Genomic DNA, 17339 nt, shown 5'->3' with positions numbered 1-17339 from the left:
AGTAGTTACACACTCACATACTAATAAAGGGGCAGAAACCAAGTCCTCTAGTATTAATAACAAAAAAAAATCTGGGTCTTATTACTGAACACACATCAAAATCTCAACAAGAAGATAAGAAGATTCGCTCTCGAACCATAAGTCAGTTTCAAAATAACGCCCAACGGCACAATGGTCGAAGTGGCGCCACACGGGACGGTAAATCAACAAGATTTGAATGGATACACACGGTTGGTACACGTGCTTCGATTACGTTACCACATAGTACCTTAAATACCAAGAATTTACTACAAATGCTTTTCTCCCAGAATTAACAAGTTAACTAGCAAGCATGGTAGCCATTCACAGCAATAAATCAAGTAACTTAAACAAAACTCCGTCCGAACAGGCCATGAAGGCCTAACGGAACCGACCGGCCGCCGCGTCATCCTCGTCCCACTGGTGTCACTGGAGTCCACATATGTATTATATGTAGGAAGGTAAGAACACACAATGTCTTAATCACAGAAAATCACAAATTTACACTGGTATAATAAGCAGTTGGCACAAACACGTGCGCGCCTCTTGAACCAGCACTCAATGTAGCCATTAATGGAGCCTAACCCTTTCGTGACCAGTGGGAACTGTAGTTACCATTTTTTTGTTTTTTTTTTGTTTTTACACTACTGGCCATTAAAATTGCTACACCACGAAGAAATGCAGATGATAAATGGGTATTCATTGGACAAATATATTATATTAGAACTGACATGTGATTACATTTTCACGCAATTTGGGTACATAGATCCCGAGAAATCAGTACCCAGAACAAACACATCTGGCAGTAATAACGCCCTTGATACGCCTGGGCATTGAGTCAAACAGAACTTGGACGGCGTGTATAGGTACAGCTGCCCATGCAGCTTCAACACGATACCACAATTCATCAAGAGTAGTGACTGCCGTTTTGTGACGAGCCAGTTGCTCGGCCACCATTGACCAGACGTTTACAACTGGTGAGAGATCTGTAGGATGTGTGGCCAGGGCAGCAGTCGAACATTTTCTTTATTCAGAAACGCCCGTACAGGACCTGCAACATGCGGTCGTGCATTATCCTGCTGAAATGTAGGGTTTCGCAGTGATCGAATAAAGGGTAGAGCCACGGGTCGTAACACATCTGGAATGTAACGTCCACTGTTCAAAGTGCCGTCAGTGCGAACAAGAGGTGACCGAGACGTGTAACCAATGGCACCCCATAGCATCACGCCGGGTGATACGGCAGTATGGGGATGCCGAATACACGCTTCCAATGGGCGTTCTCCGCGATGTCGACAAACACGGATGCGACCATCATGGTGCTGTAAACAGAACCTAGATTCATCCAAAAAAATGACGTTTCGCCATTCGTGCACCCAGGTTCGTCGTTGAGTACACCATCACAGGCGCTCCTGTATGTGATGCAACGTCAAGGATAACCGCAGCCATGGTCTCCGAGCTGATAGTCCATGCTGCTGCAAACGTCGTCGAACTGTTCGAGCAGATGGTTGTTGTCTTGCAAACGTCCCCATCTGTTGACTCAGGGATCGAGACGTGGCTGCACGATCCGTTACAGCCATGCGGATAAGATGCCTGTCATATCGACTGCTAGTGATACGAGGCCGTTGGGATCCAGGACGGCGTTCCGTATTACCCTCCTGAACCCACAGATTCCATATCCTGCTGTCAGTCATTGGATCTCGACCAACGCGAGCAGCAATGTCGCGAGGCGATAAACTGCAATCGCGATAGGCTACAATCCGACCTTTATCAAAGTCGGAAACGTGATGGTACGCATTTCTCCTCCTTACACGAGGCATCACAACAACGTTTCACCAGGCAACGCCGGTCAACTGCTGTTTGTGTATGAGAAATCGGTTGGAAACTTTCCTGATGTCAGCACGTTGTAGGTGTCGTCAAATTGTGGAGCTTAGTTGATGCAAAGACTGGGTACATTATGAACTTTGACATTTGCACTGAAAAAAAAGACAAAGATACTCAGTGGATGAAGACGTTGTGCTTATCCCTAAGAAGTTCAATTGTTGTAAGTAAAAGGATGGTGGCATTTGATAATTAATTTACAAAATTCCGAATAATGGAACAGCTAAAGACTCATGCAGTTTATGGGACTGGTACTGTTCGCTCAAAGAGGAAGGATCTGCCAGACATGCTGAAAGAAATTCAAAACATAGCAGAGGAGACTTTGAATTTGCTGTGAGGTCATGCTTTGCAGCAGGTATGTGGCAGTATAGTGAACCTGTGTGTATACTATCAAATCATCACAATTCCAAAAACACAACAACTGTTTTAAGAAAAAATAAATATGGTGGCAGACGTGAAGTATTCTGCCATTTAGCTGTGGCAGAGCGCAATAAAATAATGGGAGGGATTGAGTGATTCGATCAGCTGCGAGAACGGTACGCTGTAGGTCATCGTTGATTGAAGTGGTAGCGCAGACTGTTTTTCTTTTGGATAACTTTGACAGTTGTCAATCCCTACATTATACGTAAGGATCAAAAGACAGAAGCAGGTCAACTAACTTTTCGGTTACACCTGGCAAGGTAGCTCATCTGTGGCTTCTCAAGATGTAAATGAAGAGGAAGACCTGTGAATTTCCAAACACTGAAAAGAGGCGTGTCTGGACTTCCATACTAAGTTCGTCTGCAGAAAGTTGGGTCTCATTTGCCCACAAAAGGTGCGACAAACAGAATATGCCGCTAATGTAGCATGAAGAACAAAGAAAAGATAACAAAAGTAATGTGTAGCAGCTATCGTGTGGATTTGTGTAGCACGATGCTTCTCTAAGTTCCGTGGCACACCACCTTACTGTCTGCCCCCGGTAGCTGAGTGATGCCGGCACGGTAGCTGAGCGTGTTCGGTCAGAGGTTTGTGTGCTCTCTGTAATAAAAAACCAAAAAAAACAAAAAACTGAGTCAAGGAATCAACGATCATCTTGAACGGATGTCATTTGACGTCCGCAACGAACTATATCGAACAAAATATAAAAAAACAGAATGTCAATCCTATGGGACTTTGGTCTGTACCTGTACCCATTATGGTATGAGAGCTGAGAGAAAGGAACATTTATCACTATCTCCCCTCCCCTGAGAGGGCGAGATTACTCAGACAAAACTATAACCCCATATATAAAAACAACATTTTATCGAACCCTCGATACTGGATGACTTCCTAATCATCTGTATAGGAAGAAACGAAGTGCAGCATAGGCAAACAAAAATCTCACATGTTGTTTATCGATATGGCCTAAGGGCACAGATGCTTTATACACACTTCAGTCGGTAATTAATGTGTCCAAAATACCGAACGTGAGCGACCAATTACACTACTGGCCATTAAAATTGCTACACCAAGAAGAAATGCAGATGATAAACGGGTATTCATTGGACAAATATATTATACTAGAACTGACATGCGATTACATTTACAAGCAGTTTGGGTGCATAGATCCTGAGAAAGCAGTACCCAGAACAACCACCTCTGGCCGTAATAACGTCCTTCATACACCTGGGCATTGAGTCAAACAGAGCTTGGATGGCGTGTACAGCTACAGCTGCCCATGCAGCTTCAACACGATACCACAGTTCATCAAGAGTAGTGACTGGCGTATTGTGACGAGCCAGTTGCTCGGTCACCATTGACCAGACGTTTTCAATTGGTGGAAGATCTGAAGAATGTGCTGGCGAGGGCAGCAGTTGAACATTTTCTATATCCTGAAAGGCCCGTACAGTACCTGCAACATGCGGTCGTGCATTATCCTGTTGAAATGTAGGGTATCGCAGGAATCGAATGAAGGGTAGAGCCACGAGTCGTAACACATCTGAAATGTAACGTCCACTATTCAAAATGCGAACAAGAGACGTGTAATCAATGGCACCCTATACCATTGGGGTCCAGCATGGCGTTCCGTATTACCCTCCTGAACCCACCGATTCCATATTCTGTTAACAGTCATTGGATGTCGACCAACGCGAGCAGCAATGTCGCGATACGATAAACCGCAATCGCGATAGGCTACAATCCGACCTTTATCAAAGTCGGAAACGTGATGGTACGCATTTCTCCTCCTTACACGAGGCATCACAACAACGTTTCACCAGGCAACGCCGGTCAGCTGCTGTTTGCGTATGAGAAATCGGTTGTAAACGTTCAAAAATGTTCAAACGTGTGTGAAATCTTATGGGACTTAACTGCTAAGGTCATCAGTCCCTAAGCTTACACACTACTTAACCTAAATTATCCTAAGGACAAACACACACACCCATGCCCGAGGGAGGACTCGAACCTCCGCCGGGACCAACCGCACAGTCCATGACTGCAGCGGCTTAGACCGCTCGTGGAAACGTTCCTCATGTCAGCACGTTGTAGGTGTCGCCACCGGCGCCAACCTTGTGTGAATGCTCTGAAAAGCTAATCATTTGCATATCACAGCATTTTCTTCCTGTCGGTTAAATTTCGCGTCTGTAGCACGTCATCTTCGTGTTGTAGCAATTTTAGTGGCCAGTGGTGTATTTACTAACTCTTGAGCAACTGTACTCGATTTTTGGTATGGAACTGCCACCATTACTATGTAACGTGAGAAATGGCCAGTTATTGTCAATACGTGTTTATTTCTTAACTACGTTTTATTAAATGGGACGAAAATATCCAAAGCATTTCAAATGGTTTAGATGCTTCTAGTAGACATTGAAACAGAATTAGACAGTTGTTAAGGTCACCCACCATGGTCTGACAACATATGGTCATGTTCTTGTGCCAAGACCTCATTCTGGAAACCTGCAGGTACCAACAATTGTAAACTGCTTTTTGGTGTTCTACACAGCAAGTTATTGTGTGTCACAAACTTAGGTAGTGATTTGAAACGTTGACAGCAGAACTGCAATTTTTCTACTCAAACTGTTTGCGTTAGCATGCCTTTTCCCCGATTTGTGTGTTACCTTATTGTCAAATGCACGCAAATGGAGAAACCACCTAGTTAATAAGCTGCAAGGGCCCATCAGTCCAAATAACCATTTGACTGCAAAGTGATCCGTCACTATCTTAAACTTTTTGTCATATAAATAACAGTGGAAGTACGTCATTTCATAGATTCCTGCTAGCATCTAGTTATTAGCTGTGAAATAATTTTGCTCTGTTTTCTTCAACTGTCAGGATATGTACGCTACGGGACACTCTTTACCATCTATATTCTGTCCTAGAACAACTCCGATGTCATTCCACGCGTTAAAGTATCGGAAATTTGGTAGACCATTGAAATTTTGCTCCTTTCCGTAATAAATGGATCAGAAGTCCAGCAATTTTGGCAAAGTCCTTTACAAATCGAAAATAATAATTACAGAGACTGATGACTGTTTACTTGTCTTCGGTGGCGAAAAATTGTGAATCGCTGAGACCAAGCATGGACCTGTTCTCACGTCTTCCTGACTAATTTCATGTCCAAGGTAATTTACATTCATTGCTGCAAAATGGCATTTACCGATACTTCGCAATAGTCATGCTATTCTTAGTCTTTTGTATACCTCCTCCACACAGCATATATGCTCTTTCATATTCTTTGAAAACACTAGTATGCCGTCCATATAGATCAAACATTGTTTTGATTTTAGTGGCTTAAGTACACCATCCAATAATCTTTGAAAGGTGGCGGGTGCGTTTTTGAGCTCCACTGGCATTTGACAATATTGGAAATACGGCCGCAGAACGGAAAAAAGCTGTCTTTGGTCTATCCTAGGGCTCTGCCTCTATTTTATGATATCTGCTAATTAAATCCATTGTGGAGAAGTAGTTACACAGACCCAAGTTGCCGCAAGGCTCTGTTATGTTTGGTATGAGACATGCATTGGTGATAATATTTGCGTTGTGGTATTGGTACTCATAGCAAAATCTGTATTTTTTGGTACTGTCTGGTGACTCTTTCTGGACCGTAGCTAGGGGTGACCGCCCCCCCCCCCCCCCCCCCCAGGAGAGTCACTATACTCAGTAATACCGTCAGCTAGTTTCTGGTCGATAAATTCGTTCATTATCGGTTGCACACTCTTCACAGTTCTGTATGGTTCTTGTACAAAATAGTTCAAATGGCTCTGAGTACTATGGTACTTAACATCTGAGGTCGACCGGTAGCGATCGCGTGGTTCCAGACTGTAGGGCCTAGAAACCGCTCGGGCACTCCGGCCGGCGTTCTTGTACACAGAAACAGCATTCCCTCCTGGTATTCCGTGTTGTGTGAGTGGCGTTACTGCTAATGAACCATTCGCAATAAACATATCTATGAACTGCCGTACCATAGCTTCCACTGCTTCTCTGTCCTTTCCTCGTAAATATTTCACTTTCTCACATAATGCAGATGCATTGACAGTTTGCTTGCAGGAGAGATCCACACTTTCAAAACATCCAGATTAGCAGTTAGTAAACCCTTTGATAGACTCACCCCATCGCTGTCAAAATTTTCGAGACTGATCCGAAGTATAAAATCTCTGTCCACGTCACTGACGCGTACTATACTCCTGTGTACAAAACAGTATGACTTATCCAATTATTCGTTATTTCCCAATAGCTCTGCAACATACAATTAATCATTAGGTAGGTCCATAACAAGGCTTACTCAAATCAACCTCCCTATACCTTCTAGTATCCTACCACATGAGTTGATCGTCAGTGCTTCTGTCTGCAGCTTAGTTGGTACAACCTTCATTACTAGTGAACCTGACAGCAGTGTAACATTTCTAGCCGGCCGCGGTGGCCGTGCGGTTCTAGGCGCTGCAGTCCGGAACCGCGGGACTGCTACGGTCGCAGGTTCGAATCCTGCCTCGGGCATGGATGTGTGTGATGTCCTTAGGTTAGTTAGGTTTAAGTAGTTCTAAGTTCTAGGCGACTGATGACCTAAGATGTTAAGTCCCATAGTGCTCAGAGCCATTTGAACCATTTGATTAACATTTCTAGCGGAAGCAATGTCCCACCAAGTTCAGTTGTACGCTGCAAAAAGTCAATTTTTGCGAGATGTTTAGCGAGAAACTCGAGTTCCAGGATCGTTCAATACCCCTCACCAACACGTGGCAGTACTTCTACATGCATCCGAAAACACTTATTTCCCACGTTAAAACTAAACAGCGTTGTCCCCAAGGACTTCACACATCATTATCACCCACTCCGCTTAACAGCTACCATGGCGACTGCAGTTTTTCTCTTCTGCCTAAGACATCTAGACTGACTATTCACACGTAAGCCCCTGTGTGAGTGGCCGAGTGGTTCTAGGCGCTACAGTCTGGAACCGCGCGACCGCTGCGGTCGCAGGTTCGAATCCTGCCTCGGGCATGGATGTGTGTGATGTCCTTAGGTTAGTTAGGTTTAAGTAGTTCTAGGTTCTAGGGGACTGATGACCTGAGAAGTTAAGTCCCATAGTGCTCAGAGCCATTTGAACCATTTTTTAGCCCCTGTGTCCACCAGAAGTTTATGTTCCCTGCTATTTACGTTGCCTAGCAAACAATACTCTGAGCCTGCATACGCTACTGCGGTCTCGTGTTCTATTGCGAATGCCGTCCGACGGATGAGGTACCCCGTTTCTGATTTAAAAATGGTTCAAATGGCTCTGAGCACTATGGGACTTAACATCTGAGGTCATTAGTCCCCTAGAACCTAGAACTACTTAAAACTAACTAACCTAAGGACATCACACACATCCATGCCCGAGACAGGATTCGAACCTGCGACCGTAGCGGTCTCGCGGTTCCAGACCGAAGCGCCTAGAACCGCTCTGCCACACAGGTCGGCTCGTTTCCCATGTAACGACCGTCCCATTTAACAACCGATTATTGGGACGTTCGCTGCCCCACTTTTCCTTCCGACAGTCACGCACTTTATGACCCACCTTCCAAATTCATAACATTTGGGCAGACGATGTTGGTTCCTGACGTGACCCGTGCGCCCACATCTAAAGCACGTCACTTCAGAAGAAAGTTATCGTGATCACTCAGTCTTCATGTACCAATATCGATCTCCTCCAGTTGTGTAGCAATCCTAATGGCAGCAGGTAAGTCATTTGGGTTCTCAATTCTCACTCTCCTTGACATATCAGCAGAAATACCTCTTACAAACACATCCAGGGTTCTTTTCTTTGCCACATGCAGAATCACTCAGTCGGCGTCTGAATTCTGCGTAATGTCATACTGCGGCAGGCGGGATTATCTCTCACTATCCATTAAACAATCAGTCTACCAACCTGGATAGTTTTCAGGTTGTCTGCCCCTTCACTCTGTGATGGTACATACTGGTTTAACCGACAAAAGCAGCGTTGACGAAAATTCGACTTAATAACTACCACGCAAAGGCCTCGTAAGTCCAGTCCATAAGTAGAAGCTGAAAGTTTGTTAAACTATCGAGCGATCGGGATTCTTCCATGACACGTTTGAAAAAATGCCTAAAAATTTCCCTTAAAACGCAGAAAATGGCTATCTAGTCCGTATTTAGTATACCGAGATCAATTACGCAAAAGTTAATGATTGTCTTGCTACAAGTTCACACTCGAAAGCAGCCAGACGATATTTAGTCCTACCCGATATTTTGAACGTCCTAAACAGCCACTGACCCACAACCACTTGCGAGTTAACACATCCAGTCGTTCATCAGGCTTCTAGTGAAGAAGTGCTCGCCATAATATCACGTTATCTGCATGAAAGACGCCACGCGAATATCTTCTGAAATAAATCACTCACAAAGCTCAAATTTTCACAAAATACTCAATACTGTCGTCGCTTTTCGCCAACGACACGAACACAGATTAACGCGCGAATTACTTCATGTGGTATAAATTTGATCAGCACGGTTTAACGTAGGTGTTTTCCAGAAACGGCTCTCGAGCGACTATCTCAACTGACACATCTGAGGCTCAAAGCCCTACTTAAACGGGCGGGATATGCTGAATTCCTATTGGCTAGTATGTTAAGTAGCCAATCAGATCATGTCGAGCACTTCTACACTCGTGGTACTTCTGATGTCAGCCAATCACATTACCACAAGTAATTCAGACTAGAAATCTCGTAATTCCGAAATTAAATAAAATTTAATGAAAACAAATTACGATTCCCTTACATAAAATAAATTATCAATAAATTTAATACAGAACCCCGCTTCAAGAGGCGTTTTACAAAATCAGCCTCACTAACATAGGTCACAAATTTCCCAACTGCACAACTTCTTCACGCTTAAATTTACACAGTTTCAAGTAAAATATGACATTTTCACTCTACGTACGTCCTCCATTCACTCACTCGGTCTCTCCAAAACACCCACACAACGAAAACACGGTTAAGTAATAATTTTCTAATGTACTTTTAACTACGTCACGAATCTGTGGTAATGAAACTAAAGAAAATTCCAGAAAATTAGATTATATGAACCTGTCGTATTGGTTGTAGTTTCAATTAATACTATAGACGAGTAAATTATAATCCCTAAATCTGATTCACAATGCCAGCACGATCATAATGTGTTTTGGGTAAAAATGTATATCATCAAAAATATCGAAGTTATTGATTTGAAATTTTAACAGTTTGGTTGTGTCATCCACATAATTTGTTGTACTAATTATGAAAAGAACCGGTTAATATTTAATAGTACTTCTCAGATTCATGGAGAGTATGTGTAACATACTGCACGCAGCGTTAAGCAAGTATTCGGCTCGCTTCGCTCAGTAGTCAGCGTCAGCTGTGCCAGCGTGAGAACCAAAATCTGCTCCCCTCCGGGCTCCACGGCAAGCTACACTTTCCATTTAAGATGACAACCTGTAATAATTTGCTACGTTACAATACGTTGGCGAATTCGGTCTCCTTATCCTGTTGGAGAAGGATTCCACGCATGCGCCAGTTTTCTGCGATAGTCCACTGAATTTTTCTCCAAAGAACCTCACACTGTTCTGCTTCCTACAGCACTATAATTGAACGTTAGCCATTTCACCTACTGTTTCGGTCCTAATGAGGATCTCGTGGTACACAATTCCATAGACGGCTCAAGACAGCGAGGCGTGCTGAGGGTCGATCTCCATAGCCTCCCCTCACACTGGATAACTGCAACTGACACAAGGGTTCAGACTATGCCCTGGGCAGTCGGCAATCAGCACTCAGCATTCAGGTATTTGTTGAGAAAAGTGGGGTATTAATATTGGTGCTTCTCGGGCTCTCTGAAGCGATTGGGGTGGTTATGACACCGTGAGCCCTGGTTTTCCTTCGCTGTCCGCTCTCCTAGGTACTTCAGACTTTGGCAACTTGGCCATTCAGAGGATCTTTTCTGTCGATCTGGAACCTGAACACTTATTGTTGCGCCGGCCGGGGTGGCCGTGCGGTTCTAGGCTCTACAGTCTGCTACGGTCGCAGGTTCGAATCCTGCCTCATGCATGGATGTGTGTGATGTCCTTAGATTAGTTAGGTTTAAGTAGTTCTAAGCTCTATGGGACTGATGACCTCAGCAGTTAAGTCCCATAGTACTCAGAGCCATTTGAACCATTTTGAACTTATTGTTGCGTTGTACCTGGCTTTGCTTACGAAACTCTGCTTTGTCACTAATATGAAGGAACCTCTCGGCTCCTGTGATGTCATTACGCTTCGCTTGCAGACTTGGGCACGCGGTCGTTTCCGCATGCTGTGGCAGATTCCGTGTTTGCCGGAACTCGCTCAGCATTTCCCTCTAACTGGCAGCCTCCTGGTCATTGACACAGGCGATTCGGTTTCCAGGAGCTGCCTAGGCAGAACTTGGACGAATTTTTAGTGTCCGCCATGAGCACGATGCTGAGCATTATGACACTCGTAGCTGGGCATGGTTCACGAGCTGAGTTCTTGGCTGCCCCTATGCTAGATGGACTACAGGTAGCAATTTTGAAAATGGTTCAAATGGCTCTCAGCACTATGGGACTTAACAGCTGAGGTCATCGGTCCCATAGAACTTGGAACTACTTAAACCTAATTAACCTTAGGACATCACACACATTCATGCCCGAGGTAGGATTCGAACCAGCGACCGTAGCAGTCGCGTGGTTCCTGACTGAAGCGCCTAGAACCGCTCGGACACGACCGCCGGCAGCAATTTTGACCTTACGAGTGATCCCTTCCACCGATTTCGTGCGGTTTTGTACAACGACCCTCCACAATGGAATCCCTCCGTCAGTACATGATGTGTGCCTGATTTTGATATAGTTGTGGTTCTTACTTCCCGTTTCCACTTCACAGTCACATAAGCAACAGGCAACTTGGGAAGCTTTAGAATGGGTAGTTGTTCCTGACGGATACCCTACTCAGTGACTAGGCCACCAACGAAGTCCTGACCGATCCATTTTGCTTTTTCCAATTCTCTACTGAATACACTTATACGTTGGCAGATCCACCTCTCGTCACGTCTAATGGCCAATTCCGCACTATACATGGTGTTCCATTTATCGTGACCACCCTAAATAACTGTTTGTCCATATGCAAATTACAAAATGTTTCAAGCAAATGTTCTTTAGCCGCCAGGGGGACATCAATAAGTATGATTGCCTTCGTTGTAGCTTTGTTTTTTATAAAGATATGAACAGCGGTATGACTTTTTTAAGTAGCACCCTGTATTTTTTTCGGTAATTCATTTCCTCTCCTAAATACCTATTCAAAAATGCATCACAGTGTACCATTCACTGAAACACACCGTTATTAATTACATGACACAACACTGACTTTGAGCTCAGGATCACAAACTCCTCCACTTGCTGGAGTCGTCAGAAACAAATGAAAACCAAGTAAAAACATAACATAAAATTGACTTTTACTCTCCTGTACCATTGCACAGGAGTAGAACATTCAAAGGTGCTCAGAGCGGTGACCCTGGACACCGATACACTGGTGCACTCGTTGAATGAAAGAATTATTTACTGCTTGCAGTGTTGCATGCTGAAGAGGATTACAAGCAAGCACGATAAGTTCCTGCATGTCCTCTGGAGTTGTTGGAATATCGCGATAGACATCTTCTTTAATGCATCCCCAACGAAGAAGTCCAAAGGATTTAAATCAGGAGATCTAGCAGGCCAAGTAACTGTTCCTCCTCGACCAATCCATCTGGTAGGATACCTTCGGTTCAGAACACGACGTGCACGCAAGGCATTATGTGCTGGACATCCATCGTGTAGATACCACACAAGCAATCTGGTTCTTAGCGGCACTTCATCGAGAAGAGGAGGAATAATTCGTCTGAGGAAGTTGGCATACGCTGTGCCGTTTAGACTACCATTGTCGAAATGAGGGCGAATAATTGTAATACCAAGCATCCCACACCAGACGTTAACCCTCCATTGACGCTGATGTTCCACCAGTCTAAGCCATCGTGGGTTGACGCTGTAGCGTAATGCATGTTCCTTGCATTTACCTGTCCTTTGTTTGAGAAGGAACATTCATTGGTAAATAGAAAATTGGAGAAGAAGTTCGGGTTGGCGAGGATTTGCTGCTGTGCCCACTGAAAGAGCTGTACACGATTCTGGAAATAATTCCCATGCAATTCTTGATGTAGGTGTACATGGTAAGGATGGAACCGCTAACGTGTAAGAATACGATGAACAGTGGTTTTAGGAATGCAATCTCGAGTTCAAGCTGTCGTGTGCTCATATGTGGATTCATAGCAACGGAAGCGAGAACAGTAACTTCGGCAAATTCGTCTGTGCGAGTGCTACGACGATTGCGTTGTCGTGGGTTGAAACTTCCCGTTTCCTGAAGCGTCGCAATAAGACGAGAAAACATCCGTCGGGAAGGTGGGTTCTTGTCAGGATATCGCTATCTGTACAGTTCCCCTGCCTGCGTTGCATTTCGCCTACCTTCAACAACAACAATAAAAGAAACGTTATGTCGATGGAGTTTGCTGGAAGGACAGCCTTCACTGTGTACCTACTCTACACAACAGTATTTAGAAGGACTAAATTACTGTACTAAATGTACCCGTACATAAGAAAACAGTATTGAAATTACTGTTCTGCTAACTTACATTCGCCATAGATGAGTACCATTTCTACCTTCTCTTCGTTGGTGTACGTTCTACTCACACAACGTTTCAACCGACGATGGTTGACGGAATGACGGGTGTGCATTCAGCTTATGTTTACATTTGTCCTCTGTCGACGTGAGCACGTGGATGTGTTCAATCACCCCGAGTACCTGCGCTAAGCGCTGGGAGCGTCAACGTCAATGTTGTGTTATGTAATTAATAGCGTTGTGTTTCAGTGAATGGTACACCGTGATACATTTTTGAATAGGTCTTTAGGAGAGGAAATGAATTATCGAATAAAAAATACAGGATGCCATTTTAAAAAGTCATAACGCTGTTCTTATCTTTGTAAAGAACAAAGCTCAACGAAGGCAATCATGCTGATTGATGTCTGACGGCTAAAGAACATTTGCCTGAAACATTTTGTAATTTGCATCTGGACGAACAGTTATTTAGGGTGGTCAGGATAACTGGGACACCCCGTATAGGATGCTTTTCATCAGATAGTGTATAACATTATTTGTACAGGTTGACTCTTACAGAGAAGACAACAGCAACCAGCCACTTTTTACAATGGTATTTGTTTATGTAAATTGCGCCGTTACCGGTTTCGAACGGAAGGGTTCGTCTTGAGACGACTAGTTCAGGTTACGTTACGTTACGTGAACTAGCCGTCAGAAGATGAACCTTTCAGTTAGAAACCGGTAACGGTGCTATTTAAATAAATAGACAGCATTGTAAAAAGTGGCTTGTCGCTGTTGACTTCTCTGTAAGAGTCAACCTGTATTTTCTACACAGCCACGGACTCAGAATGTCAGTTTTCGGCAAAATAACATAACATTATTTGCTTTCGGTGTATCATTCACGCCGATTAACCAAATTAGTAAGTGGAAGCCACAGTTATTTATTATTCTGCTTTTTAGTTTTGTAGGGGGTGATAATTTTTATTGTTATTTCAAGTGACTTTCTTGAATGTCGTAAGAAAAGGCACATAAGTTCGGGAGAACTCTGTGTGGTCTCCAAAAAACGCCAGGGCTCTGCAGAACATAGGTTAGGAAACGCTACTCTAACCTACAGCAGATATTCCCAACAGCAGATAAAATGACAGGGAAGTTTAAGAGAACAAAATGGCGCACTTCTTTTAATATCCACCAGAACAATAGACTATCGTGCTTTACAGACCTTCTTACAGACCCTAACATATCGAGCTTTTCAATGCTCTGCCTTTTGCCTAGCAATCTCTGTTTAGTAAAGTGCGCAATAATGAATAGCAAAAATCAGTAGAAGCTCACCCAAAAATGGCCTGGTTGCAAAAAATCACAGGAACACTTCAAAAGTCTCACTCGTTTCACACCTTGCACCGATGCATTCTATAGTAGCGCACGAAACGCCTTCTTATCAACAGGACTCTAGTTGTATTAGTATCATATTGCGTTATCTGTTTCACTATTAGCCACATGCACCATAAATTTTATACCACCCTCATTATTCTTTGATGTTTTTGATTCTTTGTGATGCAGTGTAGACAGCAGAAGAATGATTACCTGAGACTAACTCTTCATATAACACATCATTGCGTGCCGAACTGTGAAACAGAATATCACCGCTTTTTAGTAATGAATCAGTCGTTAGTATAAAGTATCAGTACTTTATGTGCGGTCTGCCTATCATTGTGAGGCTGCACAATTACTATAATGTGAAAATTCGTGCATGGCAACATTCCCACTGTCATGACATGTAAGGTGATTGAGATGGAAAAAGAGGGGACCTTTTCATACAGCTACTGTAGTAGTGTACATATCCTTGAAATCTGATTTTGAAGTTAGCAAGACCGATTGAAAGAAACTGTTCAGTATCACATATTTAAGTATAGACGAGAGCACTGAAATACAAAGTTGCAGTGGTTCACTCAAAAAAACATTAATCAACGGAAGTATTCTGAAACACTTTCCTGGCGTCTGTTTTCGAGTACAAACACTCTTTTTTCCGACATTGCTAATTGTAAGCTTTCTACATAGGACTATAACTGCAATAAAAACTCTCGTTGTGTAAACGTTATCGGAATACATAAGAAAAAATGTTCCTTCGTGTATTTAAGTATCAACACTTTGTTCCGTTTTGTATAACGATAGTAGCAATATTCAAAATAAATTCTCGGTAATTACAGCCAAATTTGTTTGCCTTCATAATTTTTCACTGTGCCTGTTTTATAACTGTGACTGTGGAAGTTAGACACCTTCTTGTCAGCGTATACAGCTTGATCTTTTATTTACTGTTTCTTATGGCGACTAAAACAACAAAAAGAGCCTGTGATGATTAATATAATATCGAATTACGTTAAATATAAAGATGATGAAACTGGCACTAATATGCCTTAAATGCACGTTACATCCGCAACCACATAGCTTTTAGCACGTACTTAATCTGTCATATGAAAGTAACAAGACCAGTTTCTTTTCTCAAATAAACACAACGTCGAATATTTGTATTCTTATTCCTGTTCATTTCTTTGGAAGATGTGGAAAGAATCCCTTCAGTGATCTAGAAATGCTTACACAACAGTGCTTTCATTAACATTAAGCATGTGCCCCTTCAGTGAACTGCCACAGTAGCACTCGGACACACTGTTACGTAAGACTGCGGATAGGTGACGTCATCACTGCACCCGAGAATCTACCCGTTGCCATGGCAACGAGCGCTTCGTTTATTGGCTGCGGGACAAGTATGGTACGGCATGCCGTAGCATTCCGCAAAGTTTAAATTTACGATAAATGCAGCACGCTATGCCCCACAGGTACAAGGAAATATATAATCGATTCAATGCAGAACACAAGACAAAGTATTGCGGTTTCCTTTAATTCTTATTGGCGATGCACTTAAGTTCACTACAGTTGTATTTTGTTTCGAAAATGTGTGAAGTTAAAAGTCCCCGGCCCTACTTTTTATGTCTGCTGATCGTAATTCGTTCCTTACATCTGGATTATGACAGCATATAAATTTACGCAGCGACTGATCTTCACATTCACTAAAATATTTGCATTTCTATACCTTTCATAAGCTCCGGAATTTTCAAGTACGTAACATTATCACAGTTAAACACGTTGCTCTGGTTATTGTTTGTACATGAATTGATGGAAATATCAAGTTAGTCTTCTCTTATTAATCTTAACAGAGATGTAGCATTTCGTACCTACATAAGGAATCCTTCATCATGCAACGAATGAAAAACACTCTCTCTGACAGCTAGTATTCATTTTCATTTTTAAACCTTTCAATCGCGTGCTTCTCTTCCAACTAAACCTTAACCGAACACTTTACACCCAATCTGTTAATGGCGTTGTTCGCTTGTGCTATGGCAAAACTGAAGAGACAGTACGCTTTCAAGATGTAATTTCAGGAATTAAGAGCATGAATTCTGGAGAACTTCTCGATATTTATGGGTTACGTGATTCTACAACAAAGAGAAATAGCTATGATTAGACGGAAAATTCGGATTAAGCACTTTGAAGCACAGTTCTACTGTGCTACCTCGTCAATTCTCTCGATGCAGGGACTTTTACTCTTTTGTAGCAAGTACCTGTCCGTGACTACCTCATGACAGCGAAAAGATGACAGATTTCACTGTACACTGATTGTCTTACACAAGACCGAGGCAAACAGCTAGAATATTACCGCAAGGAACGCTACGCGTATGGTTTTTGGATGAAACGTTTCAGTCTCATAAATATTTAGTTTCCGTTCAACATTCTTCCACGTTTCTCGAGTCTCTACAGCATCACCCGCAACTAGCCGTTATAGCTGTATAATGTAAAATCACATTCTCTCACTCTTGTCGCGTGGCTATCATTTCATTCATTCGCAGACAGAGCATGATTGCTAAGCGCGAACGCAAGAGAGATAATGTTGTACTACTCGCATCGACTTATAAACTACTGGCCATTAAAATTGCTACACCAAGAAGAAATACAGATGATAAACCGGTATTCATAGGACAAATATAATATACTAGAACTGACATGTGATTACATTTTCACGCAGTTTGGGTGCATAGATCCTGAGAAATCAGTACCCAGAACAACCACCGCTGGCCGTAATAACGGCCTTGATACGCCTGGGCATTGAATCAAACAGAGCTTGGATGACGTGTACAGGTACAGCTGCCCATGCAGTTTCAAGACGATACCACAGTTCATCAAGAGTAGTGACTGGCGTATTGTGACGAGCCGGTTGCTCGGCCACCATTGACCAGACGTTTTCCATTGGTGAGAGATCTGGAGAATGTGCTGGCCAGGGCAGCGGTCGAACATTTTCTGTATCCA

This window comes from Schistocerca americana, chromosome X (genome assembly GCF_021461395.2).
Source record: "Schistocerca americana isolate TAMUIC-IGC-003095 chromosome X, iqSchAmer2.1, whole genome shotgun sequence".
Classification (NCBI taxonomy): domain Eukaryota; kingdom Metazoa; phylum Arthropoda; class Insecta; order Orthoptera; family Acrididae; genus Schistocerca; species Schistocerca americana.
This window is presented reverse-complemented; position numbering follows the sequence as displayed.